Here is an 18,402-nt window from a genome sequence, read left to right on the forward strand (position 1 = left end):
CACAATTGATAGATGTGAATTATGCAGACATCCTTATTAATTCACTCTTTTTAATTACTCCTGGATGATTTTCTCAGTAGTTTGTCCCATTACCTAGGACAATTTACTTAAATGTAACTTTTTTTAATAAATAAGAATACTACTGAATCCCATGGCCTGCTTGGTGCATGCTCAGGCAAATCAGTTCTTTGAACACTGAAGTTGTTCATTTTATTAAATGCTTCTATTTTGTTTTGTTTTGTTTTCCTTCTGAATTCAGCATTGGTTTGTGTCAGAAAAGGAGCAGAGGAGGTGGTACACTGGCTTGCCCATTTCATATCTTAATCAGCAGGTATTTTTCCTTTGCTTTTTCCTGGGCTAAGGCATGCTGTTAGTGACAAGAGTGAATGCTGGGAGGGGTGAGACTTTTAGACCTTCAGACTTGTCAGCACTGATCTTAATATACAAAAGGTGAAAATGTTGTTGGGGGGGTGGTTTAATAAAAACAGGCAAAAAACTCGAGAGGTATTTTAATTGTAAGCCCTCTCTTGGTTTTGTTTTGATTGTTTTGATTTCATTGGTTTTCTTGTTTGTTTTGAATTTAGGAGGGGGGTTAATTTGCTTCCAGATCTCATACAGCGCCTTTTGAAATTGCTTCCCTTTGTTCTCTCCACTTTTCTTCCTCCAGTAGTCACACTGTTGTAAAAGATTTTGATCAGAAAATATACCAGCAGGGATTGGAACCACATTGTTCTGTTGCTTTGGAAACAACTAAGAAGAGAAGTTTTCATGAAAATCCTGCAGACAAAGGTTCTCAGCCCATACACTGAGCTTAATTTCAGGGAGTTGTACATTCTTGGGCAAGCTTATTGCTTTTCCTCTTAGCCTGAGGGGAGACGGCCATTGGGTGCTGAAATTCAGTGCAGTTTGATAGGGCTGTGTTGGCAGGGGTTGCATCTGCAGCAGTCTGCTGTAACAGAGGAGGGCTTATTGTGTGTAGCTGGAGCAGGCAGAGTTTGTGTAGCAACGGCTCTCCAGCCAATCGTCGGAGGTGTTAGATAAAGTGGAAGCGTTTGTAGCACTTCCTCTGCTTTTCTTTTTAATTAGGCCATATTCTTTCCTGAACCCCCTCCTCCACTGCAAGCATCAGACAGCATCCTGAAGCTTTCACTCTGTTCTGCGCAATAGAATTTGGATATTGGAAAGATCTGCAATTTGAACCTAGCTGGTTTTGTCTAATCTTTTTGTTTTGAGCCATGTTTGCCAGGAGAAGGTTCTGTATTTTGTTTTCCTCTGCCTTTCTTGGAGAGTACCTCGCAGTGCTGGCTGTGCTGTTCATCTAAGTAAGATGTCTGAATTTGTGTGTAGGCATTTTTGTAAGAGGACTTAGTAGGAAAAAAAAAATATCTCATTGGCCTTTAGTTCAGTTTCTCAATGTGTGTTTTGATTAACTAGACTACAGCAGAGGGAGTTCTGGAAGCTGCTGCATCCAGCATTACGTGGCTCACCATATCACAGAGGGCTGACTCATAAACGGTTCGCTCTGCTATTAGCGAGTTTCCTTTAATGAGGCGGAGGGGGTTGGATAGTGCATGCAGATGATGCTGGCAAGTAGCCTTGTGCTGGGAGGAGATGGGAGAGGTTAAGAATTAATGCATGTCAGAAAAGCTAGTACTGAGGAACTGAACTCTGTTCCCACCTTACAGCTATTTGAGACAGCTGGATGCCTTGGATAATAGGAATACAGAAGAAAATGATCCCTGAAGCGCCTCAGTCCATTGCTGTGTCTTTTACTTAAATAAGCTGAGTTTTCCTCTTCTGAGGAACATCTCCAGCCCAATATCAGGGCTGTTTGGTGAAGCTGTATCATGTTGGTGGTGAGCAGTGTCCTTGCTTTGGTTCAAAAAAATAAAAAGAAAAGGTCCAACCTGAAGTAACAGCAGCTGAGTTTCAGGGAAGATACACATTGCATCTCCTGTTGTTACACACAGAGGCCTTGTGTTCTGCAGAATAACATGTCCTGCTGTTTTTGACAAGTTCTTGAATTCGGTTTTATGGTCTTTCATATCCTGCAGCCCTGTTAGCATTTCTTTTTAGAATTCTGCATGACCCAAAGCCAAAGGAATGACAGCCTGTTGCTCAGCTGGCAGACGTGGCCGAGGGCACTGATCACACAACAAAGTCTGTAACATTTTGGAAACAAGCAGTCCTCTTTTAAAAGACCAGTTTTAGTGAAAGTGTTTCCAGTGCTTATCAGGAAAAAGATAGGATGTTTATTTTCTGGTAAAAAAAAAGTTGTGCAAACACTGAACTCCATATATACCAAACCTTAAAATATCATTTTCATTGGTAGAATACTTGTGCATTTTCACCCAAACATCCATGCAGGTTGTTTGTGGAAGGCTGCAGTTTTATTGGTGTTGCACTTCTCCTACAAACAAGTTGGAAGTAGGCTACAAGCTGAGTGTTTATTGAATGACACTTGTAGAGAGTGCTCTGTGTTCTCCTCCTGTGGAAATAAACATCAGGGTCTGTTTTAAGAGGCCATTAATTGGGGAAATGAAACCGTATGTGACACAAATGCTACATGTGTACAAGGCCACAGAACAGAGCTAAACAGAGAGCTGATCCGTGTGTGGGTGCTGTGAACCAGTCACCATTCTATTAATTAGAAGCGACATTGTTACGAAATAGTCGTTACTTTGGATGCCAAGGCATGACCCCTGTACACAGTGAAATTAGCTAAATTTGCTATGGTGTGTTTTGAATAAAGCACTGTGAAACTGGCCTCTAAAAATAGCTTTTATCCTGGCATCAAGAAAGCAAGCTATAGTACTGCAGCACTCTTTAAGTGTCGCGTTTTCCTTTTTGGTCGACGTGATAGATGTGTTTCAGTGACTTCTGTACGTATTGCTAAGATATGTGCATGACTGCAAGGGAGACATCTTGTTTTAGGAAGTTCAGTAGACAGCTGGATGTTCAGGAAATATCACTGACCAGTAAGGCACTGCTACCTGTGTTCTTGGTAAGAGAAAGAGTTGTGTTCAAGAAACTCGAAACTGATGTATTTGGGAAGGTAGGAGTGGGAGAGAAAAAGGAGACTGACTATTGCTTTCATTACTGAAAACAAGTAACTATTTTGCAGACAGCCTTAGTCCATGAGCTGCATGGAATTGGGATGCTCTCACTGTCGAGTTTCAACTTGCAGATGTTCTGAGGAGATGCTAGACAGCCCTGTTTTACTCTACAGAAAACTTTTGTTGAGTTTAGGTGCGTTTGCTGTTTTGACTGCATTTGTTCATGATTGAGAGGTCACTGTCTGAATAGAAGAGGAGGAGAATGGAGTGAGAAGCCTCTTTTCCTGGTATCTTATTCCTTATGCTACTCCTCTCAATGCAGAAAGAAGTCTCTGTCTCTGCTGTTTTTCCAGTTGCCTTTTATCTGACTAGAAAACAACACTGAGTTTGGTTCCTATATTTCACTGACTTTTCCACGCATATAACTTAAAAAAGAATGGATCTGTCTATCAAGTTTTGCAGGTTGGTGGAGTAAGTTGTTTGATGCCTAGGCAGGAGTTACAGATGAAAGAAGCACAGGAACCCATGATGATTCTTTCCACCATCAGAAGACCAGGAAGGTCAGGATATATTCCTCATATCCTCTGGACTGCCAGCATGAAATAATTCTAGCCTGTAAACAGCAACATCTCAGATGTGTTGGTGAAATGGCATTGGCTGAAGTAGTCTTACTGGCATCATAAGAATACAAACCACTATTCTCATAGTGGTACAGAATAATAGCACAGAAAGAGTGGAAGCTGGTAAGTCAAACCAGTGCACAGTAAGTTTCATGTGAACTTTGGTAGCTCAAGATTTCAATGTGTTTATTTCTGTTAACTTCTCTTTCTCTTCCATGCTTTACAGTTCAGCAAGTGCTATACTATTTTGAATTATTTCATTCCTGCCTCTAATCTGTATTTGAATCACTGTCATGAATTTTCACTGCTCAGTTTTTACCTCAATTGAAGGATGTGAATTCTACCAACCACAGAGCCAAGGTGAGTTCCAATAAGAGGAAGTTTGCTAGTTGTTAAAAGGTGTCTGTGTTTCAGTGTCAGACTTAGAACTGGTGCACATTGTTGCAGCATACCATTTTTTTTTGTCAAACAAAAATAATGAGGTGATTACAGTCCAGACTGTTTTGCATCATGGTCTTGTGTCTTCTTATAGTTCCATAATTGTATATTATAGCAGGTTCATTAAAACACATCATAGTTATTCTCATTAAAAGTTATTTTGCCTTCTATGAAGACAACGTATTTCTCCTCACTACTGGCAACCTGAAGTAGTAGGAAGGCACTAGTCAGACCTCAGTGCAGTGGGCTTGCAGACCTTCACAGCTCAAAGATCTCACTTTGAGGTTTTGCTGTGGGTTGTTGGGTTTTTTTTTGTTGGTTTTTGTTTGTTTGTTTGTTTTCTGAAGCTGAAAGATAGAAAGTGTTGCTTCTCTGATTTGAGGTGAAAATTAAATCCCACTGAAGTCATGATTTCAACACCTGGGCCTTTAGAGAGACTACTGCATCTTGAGTGGGCAATAAAACTTTCATTATTCCAAATATTTTTTTTGCTATTGCTGTAAACAGCAATAAGACAATTAGTATGTTTGGTGAAGTGCTTGCCACTAGACTTTGCCTATAGATCTTAAATCTATAAATCTAAAAATCCTATTTTTTCTTTGAGTTCTGAGCGTATATTGACAATATTTACTCTCTTCAAACTGCCGAGCACTTGGTTCTTCATCAAACCAAACCACTGTTAATGGGTAGTCTGGCCTCTGGTTAAGAAAAGAAATAAAATATTGCTTAAGATAGTCTTTTTTTTATTATGCAAGCCCTTTACATATGCTTAAATTTGTGGTTTCTGATTTCATGGAGGTGTTTAGCAGTTAGGCAAACATAGAATGTCACTGTGTTTGGCTTTTTCCTGGCAGCACAGCTGAGACAGCTGCAGAGAGACAAATTCAGAGTCAGATTCTGTTCACCATTTATTCCCTTCATGCTCACAAGCACTGGCTTCACAGACCATGTCAAAATGCAGCTAGGGGAGTGCTGAGCAATCAGTACCTAGAGGGAGCTCAAGTTTTGGCTTAGAACAACCTTTTTTATTCCTTTTTTTTTTTCTTTACCATTCCAGAAATGCAGACAAGACAAATGGCTGTACAGCTTTAGGTGTTGTCTTACTGCTCAAACATTTTATCTGAGAAATGAAGTTACCTTGTTCAGGTATCCATGTGTCTGGAGCCAGGTGACCTCTGCCCATGTGTTTGTCACATATAAGATCTTCTGTCTTTACGTGGGGTTCTCTTCATATGTTTACTTGTGTGGGCTGTTCCCTTGTTCAGCTGAGCACATATTGCAGTTCCTGAAAACCTAATACAAGTTTATACAGTCTTCTTCCTACAGGATTCTCCCTTTGGAGGAGCCACTGGTGATGCAGTACCTGCTTTGCATCAGCACATCTCAAATATGATTGCCCATACCAGACATCCATTATGTAAGATCTTATTTTAGATCCTTTGCATGTAGTTGAAGGCTATTTATACCTGCTTGATTTCTGCATGTGGTTCTGACAGTCATGGAATGTAAAATATTGCAGCTTTTAAAATTTCCTTGTTTTAGGTTGGCTTTTGTCCCTGCCATGAATGCAAGCACCAAATTGCAGTAATGGTGGGGAGAATGCATAGGTAGCAGAGAAGTCACTGGGCACTGTCTTTCTCAGAGGTTCTCAGGTGAAGTTGTTTCCTCTTTGAAAGATGTGTATCTGTGTACTACACTATCTTTAGAAAAAGGAGAAGAGGAAAAGCGAAAATTGGAGGAAAAAGAAATATTGCAGTCTTTCCAAGAAGGATTTTTCTAAAGTGTAAGCAGAGCTGAATTTGACATGCTGTACTTGCTTGAAGGCAGCTGTGGGTTTGATTTTTTTTTTTTTCTTTTTTTTTTTTTCTCCTGCCTCAACAGCATATCTCTTTTTTGGTGTAATTCCTCCAGGTTTTCTCTAGACACCTTCTGCAGACAGTCCTCTCAGGTGTGATTTGTGCCCACTGTGCATAAGCAAACTGATGAGTTACAGTCTACTTGTATCTCAGTGGAGATAGCTGTGGATGCTAGGATGTTCACATATTTTGCACTGTGACTGGGAAGATAGTAGATTCTAAGCATGAATGTTGTCATTTGTCCTGTCAAGAAGACAGGAAGTAGCAGTGCCTAAGAAACAAGATCGTATAGTTCAGACACTGTTTTTAATTGTAAGTGAAATTTGAGAGGCTGACAGCATTATTATTATTATTATTATTATTATTATTATTATTATTATTATTATTATCAGGTGATGGTTCTTGGTAGGAAAAACCTGTTTAATGCAATGGCCTTGTTCATCTTTGACAAAAGATAGTCTTGATACTTCGAAGATGGTGGTGAGTATTGAAGAGCTGAACTGTTGGGTTACTCATCGTGTGGGTACCTGTTGAACAAGTCAAGATGTTTAAAAATAAGTAAATAAAACAATTTAAGAAGTAGGCAAGGCTTACTAGTTTCTGCAGGCCCCCCAAAAATCAAGCCCATGTCTGCTTGTATGCCCTTATTTGTTGAGCTCTGGGGATTAAAGCACTATAAAAAATTTCTTTGGAACTGGAGTAGTGCATTAAAATTAAAGGTAAGAGCTTTTATACTGCAGAAGATACAATAAAACAGTATCTAGAGCTCCTAAATTAACCAGAACTGTGACTAAACAGCAACAAAAATACCTTACAAATACGATCATTTCCAGTCTCCCAGATCTCAGTCTGGAAAGGCTGCAATGTGCAACCTGCTATGCAGCAGCAGTGGCTTGGTTGGTGGTGCTTAATTCCAGTCCCATGTAGCAATATTGGGACTGATTTCTGAAGACTTGTTGTGTGATGGGCTGCTTCAAAGATCCGTTTCATGTTCTTGTTTTAATAGATAATTAGTTGAAACTGTAACTTTTTTAAAGGAGTCTGTTTCAGTATGTGCTTCCTGAAATGGAGATCATCAGATTTGTTCCTGTCCTGCTAAACTTTGCAACTGTGCCAAATCTACTAAAGGGCAAATTTTCTTGTTTGTAAACCTTTTCCACTTGAGAGAACAACTAAATGGACTCTGTAGTGAAAACAGATTTGCAAAGCAAGATTTTCACCTTTGCTCTTTGGAGGGAAGTACAATAAAAATAGCAGAGAAAGTAGAAAAGTTTTTTTTTTTCTATTCTAAGAGTTTGATTCCCTCTGCCCCAAGTTCTTGCTCTTCATAAATAACTTTCCAACATGCAGTTAACTTTATTCATACTTACAGTTCTTACCATCTTTCAGAAGCTCTCTGTACCATCAGGCACGAGCCTGGGATTCTTCTGTTTTGAGCTAAGATGAAAGTCTTACTGCCTGACAGTGGAAATAAACAAATTGTTAAGGGGCTGATTTTAGGTTTCATAGCTGCACCAGGCACTGCTTTCTGCTCCTGATTTCTTTAATAGTTTTGCTTAATAACATTTTTCAAGAGAAGAACTGACAAATGTGTTTGTTGGGCTCAGAAGTCTTTCAGGTACATACTGAGTGTAACACTGGGTAAGAGCTGTCTGCTGTGGGACTTTGGGTGGCCGTGTTATTATGCTTTGTGTTTATTCAGAGTTAGTTGCTAATAGTGACTTGCTTTTTCTTTTTTTGGCAATAGTAAAGCAGTGCCTTTCCCCGTTGTGTGCTGGATCTTGCAGCAATGTTTGTAGTGGTTTGTAGTGTCTGAAAACAACATTACAGCTTTGGCAGTAGGAGTCATTTGTAAGGATACAAGTGGAAATGATATGTCTAATGCCTGCAGGTTATCAGTGGACTTTGCAGTTATCTGCCTGTCTTGATTGCTTTTTATTCTTTTTCTTTTTCCTTTCTTGCTTCTGATCTTTACTATTAGCCAAAATAAATAATTTTTAAAAGTCATAATAGCATTTCATATTGTTGTAGAAAATAACACGTGGGTTATTGCATCCCATCCTCTGCAGCTGTAGGCCCATGACTTCTGTCTTGTGCAGCTTTTCTTTTAATGTCAGATCAGAAAGTGAAAATTTCTTGTACGAGCAGAGAAGTCCCCAGCCTTGACCTGAAAGGCAGCGTGAGGTTCACTGCTTCATTCAGTTATCATGGGTACAAGGAAACTATTTCATACCAGACCTCTCTCCATTTAAGTTTGGCTTGGTTTGAGTTGCTAATAGAAATAGGACTCAAAGGCAATTTACTGATTGCATCCTGATTTAGGATAGGATGGCAAGCCACTGCTATTAGCCCTGGTGACTGACAGCAAGTAGCTGAAAATTATTAATGCTTTTTGTATGAGAAATCTCTTCTGTCAGCCCTTCTACTGAAGCAGCAATCTGAAACAAGAAAGGTTATTCTGTTATTTCACAAATGAATTGAACTAATTTCTGATCAGATGAACCTGATCAGAATTAAAGTGGCATGTAAGATGCAGTGACATTTAGAACTCATCAAAAATATTTACAGAGGGTAATCTTTCCTGCACAGATATATACAGATACTCTGATAGCACCATACAGAGCCCAAGTTCTCTTCTGCAGTACATGAAAGCTTTAAAACCTGCAGCTGAAATGGTCATTAGGGACTTATTCCAGATGCTTTTAAGGATTGTTTGGAATACCAATTGTTCTGTCTGGCTCTCTGAACAAAACAAACAGCTGTTGTTCTCTTGAAATTTTGTCTGAAGCCATATTTCAGACAGTAAAATACAGGATTTATTGAAATGCTGACTTTATTTTTTTGCTGCTCATAAAAGATATGACATGAAAATTAAATATATGACAGATGCTAGAGATGTCTCATCCCTGCTGAATTGGGTTACTATGTAAATCCTCAGTCATATCCTCCTCTGCACTACATCTTCTTACTTTTTCTCTTTGGTTGCATATAAAAGGCAGAAATGAACTGAGCTGAGGACTTGCTGTTGACAGAAGGAGTGTGTGCTCCTTTTGTGCCTGGCATTCATCTGACCACATGATCAGCAAGCCGGTCCTAATCTCCTAATCCTGCAGCAGAAGTGCTTTCAGTTAATTTTGTTTCTGTTACAGTTGATTTGGGTCATGGTGTAGTCGGGTCCCAGAGCCATCTTGAGATGCAGGAGGAGCACATGGCTGTGACAGTGGGGATTAGGGCAGAAGTGGGAAAGGAGAGAAATTAAAAACACTCTTTTGTGGCTTTTAACGTGTAACCCATAGCTTCCAGGTACCTACCTGTGGGTTGGTGTTGTGTTTTTTTTGGCTGTTTTTTGTGGTATATTACTCCATGTATGCTGCACAAGTAGAAAGGCTGTGCAGAACTGAGTGCTGTTCTGGCATCTTGCCTGCTTCCTGTCCGCGTGCCCCCGCTGCAGTATGTGAGTAGATTTGCTTTGTGATTGTCCATGGAGGGTACTAAAATGCCACTTCTACTCGCTTAGAGACAATTTCTTGCACAGAAGGGGAGGAGATGCACGGTGTTATCACTAAGAACTGGGGGATCCATCTTCAAAGAGGGCTTCTTACTACACTGATTGCGTTTTCCATGGATGTAATGTTCCATGGATTTTCAATTCACTCTGTCACACCACCTTTGTGATATATCTTCTGTTTTTCTTTCAAATTGTTAGAAATCTACATTTAATAATTTGTATTAAGAAGTTTACAGCTAAGAAACCACTGCATTAAGCATTCCAAGGCACATTAGTGTGTTAATTTTGGTTCCCTTTCTTCATCTAATTGTCCTTTTATGAGGACAATAATACAGATTATTTTGCTCTCATAATTTGTCTTTCTGTGACTGTATATTTTGGTAATACTTGGGTTGCCAGTAATTCTGTGACATGACAGTGTTTAAATCTATGTATAAAATACTTATCTGTGTTGATTTCTGAAATGTGTTGTAATAGCTTGTTGTTTTACATAGAATGGCTCGGGTTGGAAGAGGCTCTAAGGATCATCGATTTCCAACCCTTCTGTCACAGGCAGGACCACCAACCTCCAGGTCTGGTACTAGAGCAGGTTGCCTGGGGCTCCATCCAATCTGCTTTTGAACACCTCCAGGGATGGAGCATCCATAGCCTCTCTGAGCAGAGAAAATGCATTTAGTTGTCAAATAGAGAAATTAGAAGCTGGAGGATTATTTTCTTTAGATGGAGAAAATGGCAAGAAACCAAATGCAGGCACACTACAAACAGAATTCAGGAATGATGTCGGTGTGCAGAGTCAGTGTTCCTTACTTGGAAGAGAGTTTGTGTAACTAGAAATTGATGGAAGTGCTGTGTTTTGGAAGTTTTACCCCTGATGTCAGTACATGTTCTTAGCAGAGATTGTATTCTGATTCATGGTTTGCCGTGACCAGGTGTGACTGCAATGCTGAAATTCCAGATTGTGGAGGGACATGGGCAGTCCCTGTGCTGTGTGACACAGCCCATCGCGATGGGCCTCGTGGCCTCTGTGTGTCTGCACTGTGTGGATTCCAAGGCAGCAGCCCTCCCCAGAGCAAGGAGGCCTGAGCAGCACAGCATGGGCAGCCAAGGTGGATTTTGAGGAGTCAGGTCACTTCTAGCTTGCAAAATGCATTGGTTTCTCTGAGGCAGTTCACTGGTACTTTCTCATTATTGCTGTAGGTTAAAGAATGCACTCTTCGTTGTGTGGAGATGCTTGAACAGATCAAGTCAAATTTGTCTTTGTTTCCTATCACAGGGACAAGTAAATATTTACAAAATAATGCACAAAAATTACTGCATTTTAATCTACTCTAGTTAATTTATGGCCTGTCAGAATATTTTTAAACCAGGCTGATGAATAGGCTTAAATTGACATTTTATGCTTTTTTCATAAAATGAAGCTTGAACTGAGTGTCTGAGTGACGGTGGTGCTACTCAAATGAAACGTTCATTAGATCCATGCAGCTGTCATGAGATGTTTGTTTCCCCTGACTTGCAGATTCTCCTAATCCTCTCGTGGTGACTGCAGCCCTCTGTGCGGCATGCTGGCGGCTGGTACCCGTGTCCTGTTACCTGCTCCAGGCAAAGTGGGCCAGATAAGATTAGTACTTTAAATCAGTGGCCTGAGCTAACTTGTCTGGATTTTTGCTTGTGTGATAAGATAGCAGACTGCTTCATGTGAGCGCTAACTCTGCAGAGGAGGTGGTGGTGTCGTGGCAGGCGGTGAGTTCAGGTGCTTAAAGTCATCTTCAAGTCTTTGCATTGAATTGAGCTGAAGATGCTGTGACAATATTTGGAAAACATAGAGCTAATCACTACTGATGTAGTTTTACAGTCCCAGAGAATAATAAGTCCAGTTCAGTTTTGTAACACCAAATAATCCTGTTTGTGTTTGTGGAAAGCAGTATGTGGCAAGTGACCTTAAAGGCTGGTAGTTATCACTTCTGTTTTCTGAAGTATTAAAACTGGAGCTCTAAGCCAGCTCCTCATTCATATATTCAAACAGCTCTTTCAAAGGTGATGGCTTGCAACTGGAAAAGTAAATAACTTTGTGATAAGGAGAAGTCAATGGAGACATTGTGATCAGTCTGTGCCTGTGACCTAAGGTGCTTGTCTTAAATATACAGTAATAATGAGAATGGCACAGAATGCAGTGGAGTTGTTAAAGCACTGGTTCTAGCTTTACTTCACATTAACAGCTCCTGCCTATGAATATTTTAAGTTCTTAATTCAATGATGTAACTGAAAGACAGTCACAGCTAGGCATCCCAAGGCCATCCATGAAACAGGGAGGAGTTTAAAGGAGCTACTGTTTATGATAGGTTTACAAATTCCAGATTGTCATTTCATAAAGCTCGTTCTGCATCTAGTGCTGAAGTATTGAAGTGTTGTCATGTCATTATAGAGTTGAAAGGCAAATTTTTTGTGAATTATTGAGGTTTTTGATAACACAAGGCTAGGTTTTGTTCCCTAAATTTTATGAATGAACCAAACCAAATGATCTTCTTGTGCACGCTTCTGAAAGTGTGGAAACCATTGACATGTGGTTACTTAAAATGTTCACCTATCCTGCTTATATTCCCAAAAGTGCATGGCTGAAGCAGGTACTGAGCCTAAAATGTTACGTGGGATGGGCAGCCTGGGGCAGAATGCCTGGATGGCAAATGGCGCTCAGCACAAAACCTTGGCTGGTTGGTGCCTCTTCCTTTTGAAGCACACCGTGTGGACAGCTGCAGTCAGTCTGACTGTTTGCAGGATAGACTTTCTGCAAATACTGAGGAAAATCCGTTGTAGTGGGGATTTCCTGAAAATTGACTTTCGTCTCCCTTTATGAGATGAGGCTGATGTTGACAGTGCTGCAGATTCTGAAGAGCTGGGTAAATGAGTTACCTCTCCATTTGAATGGAAGCCATGAAGGCAAAATAAATACACACCAAGCACTCTGTCATTACTTGCTATGTTTATGTGTGGAACAATTTAGTACAGTGCTGAACTCTTTTATTCTCAAATATTTCAAGATTGTAGTGGTATCATTCAGTGTAGTAAAGCTGTATTAATCTTTCCTGTCATGTTGCTATCCAAAGAAATTGTTTTGTACTCATTGGTCATGGGAGACCTTGTCCCAGCTCTGCAAGATGGAAAAAAAGTTTGAAATATGCCTTTGAAAATTGCAATCAGCTGTATTTGGGAAATGGAGGTCTGAGGAGCTTTCATGTATATTTTCTACAGAGAATTCCCATATTTTCTGTATCGAATTGAGGTTGTGTAACTGTTTTTAATCCCACTGTTAACGTATTAGGTTACAGGAATCTTTCCACTTAAGTGAGCAAACACAGGAGACTGTTTATGTAACTGAAGATCTGCAACTGCCGATAGAATTAATTAGGAGAAGAATAATTAGGCAAATAGTAGTGTCCAAATGGTCCCAATAGAAAAATGTATTGTAATCCCACTAGAAATCTCATTAATGTTGTTTGTGTTGAGCTGTGCCTTTTGCCATACCATAGAGGAAGGCAAATGTGGAAAGAGCTCAATGGGGCGTCAGTGGGGAACGAAAAAGAAACAATATCAAGGTTTTAAACTGTCTAATCTCATTGTTGTCATTTGGTCCTGGCTGCAACTCCAATATCTGCTTAAAAACGTCTCTTGAATGAATGAACCACTTGTGGCCAAATAGGTACAAAAGAAAAATTCAGTTTAGGACTTGTTACAGAATTGTTGCTTCATGTATCAGAAACAGGTTGTGCCTTATGCCAAGCAGATGACCAAATAAGAAATGAGACAACCCTTATTTCAAACATTTTTTGCTCAAATTCAACAGCTTACTCATTTTAAAAAGTTAGCAAGCATATAATCTAGACCTTTCACTGTAATGTTAATCAGACTGAAATACAAGGAAGCTCATTCTGACATCTTGTTCCAGTTAGAAAAGTGGAATTGGATACAAGTGTACATCTGTATGAAAACCATAGAATAGCTGGCTTTTCAATCTGCATCATGAAAAGACATTGATGCACATTACTAAGAAAGCCCTCAGGTTTTTTGATTTATAAGGGACAAAGAACTTAGGAGAGAACACAGCCTTAGCAGCATCCACTTTCTTGACCAGTGTATTTTAGGGCCTGGGACTACATGGACGTTCCTCTCCAATTCAAAGATGAATGAGCAATGTATTTATAGGGAAGCAGTCTCTGGTTCCTGGTCTGTGGCAGCAGTGTCTGTGATTTGTCAGCGGGGGCAACATCTTGGTTCTCTGTGGTAAGCACTGGTGGGAAGGTCAGGTTTTCAGTCAGTAGAGATTTGTGCACTGCCTTGTTGCTGTAACAGAGAAGATGAGTTTTTCTTATTATTTTCACTTGCTTTGGCATCTTATCTTTTTTAGTTCTTTTACTCATTACTGTATTTCACTCTACAGCACTGGGCAGCACAGAGTGCATGTTTCAGGCTTGTTTAGGCACACTGAGGTAGTACAGTAGAGGAAGCAATACATACAGTGAGAGCGTCTTCTGTGAAAACGTAGCAGTAAAACCAAAGCATTTTACAAGCAGTCATTCAGAGCTTGCAGAGAGAAGCCTTGTACCATTGCAGAGGATGTATCTGAGGCCTGGAGGGGTTGGGGAAGCTGCTTAAGGATCACAAGTGTAGCAATGCTAGCAGTACAGACTGTCCTGCACAACTCAACATTGCTGCTTCCCAACAGCTTTGGAACAGTAGCCTTCATTCCTCTACCAGTGAGCTGCAGCACCTTTTGGGTTTGAACTGCTAACAGGATTTTGTTCCTTTCTTTTTGATAAGAACAAGCTAGAAGCTGAGTAATGTGTGATATAGTGAATGTGTTTTATTTTTAGTGAATGGTAAATGGATCCACGTTAAAATATTGTAGACCGACAACTTTGGAAACCAAATGCCTCTTTGTCACAGTGAAAGTTTACAAGAACTGTTGTCTGCATTTTATAATTACTTACTCTCCCCCATTGGCTATAGTTGCTGTTGTTTCTAATTAGCTTAGTTTCCTGTTACAGCAGCAGCTGTGGATAAATACCAGTCAAGCCAGCCTCTTTCTCATATGAATTTTTAAAAATGTGTCTATAAAATATTCACTGGCACTGAGTTCCTGGAGCCACATTCAGGCACACTTATCGCTTGTTTAGTGAAAGGAAACCAACATCCAAACGAGGTCTCTGCAACTCTTTCTGAAGGCAGTAGGTATGAAAGCAGAGTACAGAGAAGAAATAGAAGCAGTTGTCTTACTATGAGTCTTGGAACGTGGTCTGAGTACATGACCATGAATGCTGAATTTGTTGCAATCTATCAGCTGAGCAATGAATGTGGTATTAATGGCAAAGCCTTTCTTTTGATGCTTTCTAAACACAGCCCTTTTGTAGTCTTCTCTAGAACTTCTAGGAGGAGATTTGTAAATGTGCAGTGAATGAGCAGCAAGGCTGGGTTTGGCTGTGATGTACATCCCAAAGCTATACTTCTGCACTTGCAGCATGTGCTGCAGTTAAATCCAGTTTGTCTGGGGAGCACTGAACACCTACATTAGAGATACAGCAACTGTGACAGATGTGCAACAGCTCTGATGCGTATCCAAATTACCAGTTGCTGTGCAAACACTGTGCTGTTAGAAAACGGCTGCTTCTCTCTGTAATGTTCTTGAACAAACAACATGAATGCACTGCACAGCACAAGCATGACTATGGCCTGTGCTTTCAGGACTTGGCAGGATTTACTGGCATGAAGGATCTTTTTGCAGCTAATGTGCTGAACACAGATTTTGCCTCTCGTGTGTACAGGAATGGGGAATTTCTAGTGTTCATGGTCAGAATTGTATTGCAGTACCTAGCCCTGCTTCCACACCTGAACTTCTTCCATTTCATACCTTTAACAGTCAAATGCTGATGCTCTGCTTCTTGGGGAGGTGCTGTACTGAAGGGACTCTCAAAAAAAAAACCCATCACCCTCACATGTCTTGCTAAGTGCATTCATAGGAGCCTGGCTTCATTAAGCTCAGGGCTGCTGGGTAGTGTTCTGTCTGCCTCTTAGAGCATGAGCCAATTTAGATGAGAAATATTAATAATCAAAGGTGTAATGACATAAAAATACAACCCTGTCTGAGGTAGTAGAGTAGTGCTGGCTCACTGTTTCCACCCTGGACATAAAAAGAAAGGATATGGCCCGTTAGAAACAGGGTGGGGAGCTGCCCTGGGGACTGGTCTGGGTGGGACCTGGGGCAGCTTGGCCAGAATAGGAAGCTGATGTTACAGCTTTTATTAAGTTCAAAGTCAAAAATAGCTGAAAGCCAACCCCCTTCCTAGTTCTGATTAGAAACTTTTTTTTTTTTTCAAGGGGGACTTAATTGTTTCTGGTTCTTATTTAACTAGGTTACATTGAAGTTGACTTTTAGCATAGCTGATGCTTTTTATTCTCCTTTCTACTTCTTTTTCCCCAGTAATAAAAGTTTAAGGATGTCAATCAACATGGACACTGAGCTGCAGGGGAAGCAAACTGCTCACCCTTTCCACTTGTCTGCTCTGCTGGGTCCTGGTGCCTCGCTGCTTGCCATGTCTTCTCAACACGATGTAGTGATATATAGATATCTATGTTAGAACCCCAAACTCTTCAAAATAACCTCCAGTAGATTAGGAAACACTGATCCAATAAACAAAAATCAGGTCACCTCTTAGAATAATTCACAAATCTCATGCAAGCAGTTAGCTAAAATTAGAGACCAAATAAGTCTTCTGTTTGTGTTATTTTCCTAAACAAGGAAAATTCCAGCCTGAAACTGAGCTATAATATATGTAGTCACCTCAGTGACTGGGCAGGAGTTTAATTGGTGTGATTGGTGTTCACAGATGAACAAAATTTGTGCCTTGCAAATTTGCTATCATTTTCCTAAAGCTTTATGTCTCTGCATTCAGTGATGGGCAAGATGCAGATATAGCATTTGAAAATTCATCCGACAGGTTATTTTTCTCCAGATTCTCTCCTTTCAGAAACACTGTGCAGATAGGGTTTATTTTGGAGAGATGAGATGTTGATGCATGAAGTCTTTTCTTATAGTGGTTCTGGCCACTTTGTGTACAGAAGCAAAGCAGAGCAGTAGTTGAAAGATGGGTAGGATTAGACATGGCTTGCCTGTACTCCAAAAATTGATTTATGGAGATCTCTAGCAGGCACTGCTATGTACTGGTAGGCCATCATAACTAATACGAACATGAACTAAGGTGAATGCAAGTTTGCTCATCTAATGGATCTCATTATAAATGAAGAAGTTGGTTTATGCTACAGTTTTGGTTTAAAGCTTTTCAGAGGAGTATAGTATTGGATCAGCATGTTTATTCTAAGTAGTCAAATATAAATATCTAGCTCCACTTTCCTGTTACACTACTTCACAACAGTGCTGTTTCTTCCATCAGTTTCTGTATTTCCTGAGTATGAGAACAATATTATTGCATGATGAAAAATATGTTGCAGTAGAGAGTGAGGGGTTGGGGAAATGGAATGTAAGAATGGATTTATTTTAAAAAGAAAAAAAAATAGTAATTTGGTAGAAATTAATTGTCTATTCTTTGGGAAACGAGTTCTGTGCACTCCTGTACAGCCTTGGAAAGCCCACAGGTAGTGACTGACAGATCCAGTGGTGAGGCAGAAAAAGGCTATGCAAATTCTCTCCCAGTTAATACATTCTTTTTCCTGATCCACATCAAAAAACAGGAGAATTTGGGAGAACTAAACACAGAGGATGGAAAGCTGTTATTGTAAAAAGACCAAGCTAGCCTTGTCAAGTGCTGACAGGGCTCCTACTGGCTTTGGTAGGAGTTATGTTCATGTCAAAGCAGGATCAGGTTCAAAATGTTATTGTATGGCTGTGGCGGCACTCGTGTAGACCTGCCTTGCGTAAGGTTAGGCTATGAGACAATAGTAAAGCTTGTCTGTCCTAAGTATCTGTGTAAAAAAATGAGTAATAGTTCACAGTGGCCTTAGAATAGCTCTGTGCTTTTAAAAATTATTGAATGTTTATTGAGCGTCCTGTATGAAATGTCTGAGGAATGGTCAGAAGTCCCAGAACAGCAGAATGGGGGGTGTATAAATTGAAACTAGTAGGCAGTTGCCTTAAAAGAAAGTATGTTGCAAAGCAGATTACTTGCCCCAGGAAGAGAGTGTAGGGGTGGATTGTATACACTGGTTCAAAAAGTGCCATGGTTCAGTCAGGACTGTGTGATTATGGATACCCTGCATGCCCAACCCCTAGTTTTATGTTTTCATTGCCTCCTTTTTTAATGTTAAAAAAAAAAAAAAAAAAAAAAAAATTAAAAAAAATTAAAAAATTGCTGTTTAATGCATTAATGCATTAAATATTTTATGTATTTTTGTAACATAGGGTCCAAGACAATTCTTCTTCACTCAGTGCAGCCCAGGCAAGCCCAGAGGTTGGACACCTGCAGCACGGCAAGTAATGAGCAGGCCAGCAGGTGGATAACTCACATTGATGCAGTGTGTGCCACGTGTGCATTGCACCAAGAGGACTCAGTGCACTCAGTGACTGTAGCTGTGGATCTGAATGACAAGGGTTATGGATAAAAAGGGGCACTGTTGTTTGTGGGAGCAACGTGAACTCGCAGACTGAACTCAGTGATTTTAATCGTCGCAGTAAGCATCTCTGTGCTCTACTTAATTTATATGTCATTAGATGGTGACATTTTCAGTTGCTTTAGTGTCAGCCATAGGTGCATGTCACCTTCCTTTTTTGAAAAGAGGCACTAATTAGATTGATCTATTATCTGTGAACAAAATAGCATGAATACTAACATTATAACAGTATACAGATTTCAGAAAGGATCGCACCTGTTTGTGTGTACTTGTAAAGCTTCACTCTGTAAATACTACAAGATACAGAATAA

The 18,402-nt window shown here is 40.0% G+C and overlaps 1 long non-coding RNA gene across 6 annotated transcripts in view; it reads left to right on the forward strand.

The window, feature by feature from the left end:
* LOC125698995 (uncharacterized) overlaps positions 1-18,402 on the forward strand; it is a 28,609-nt gene that overhangs the window by 5,468 nt on the left and 4,739 nt on the right. Inside the window, exons 3-5 of one of the 6 annotated variants that reach the window (XR_007379400.1) lie at positions 260-5,531; positions 6,363-6,450; positions 17,883-18,151. This is a non-coding gene — a long non-coding RNA (uncharacterized LOC125698995). Of the gene's footprint in view, positions 1-259; positions 5,532-6,362; positions 18,152-18,402 lie in introns of all 6 variants that reach the window. The other 5 variants (XR_007379397.1, XR_007379399.1, XR_007379398.1 and 2 more) reach the window with 5 other exon arrangements.

This window comes from Lagopus muta, chromosome 11, assembly GCF_023343835.1.
Source record: "Lagopus muta isolate bLagMut1 chromosome 11, bLagMut1 primary, whole genome shotgun sequence".
NCBI classification, from domain to species: domain Eukaryota; kingdom Metazoa; phylum Chordata; class Aves; order Galliformes; family Phasianidae; genus Lagopus; species Lagopus muta.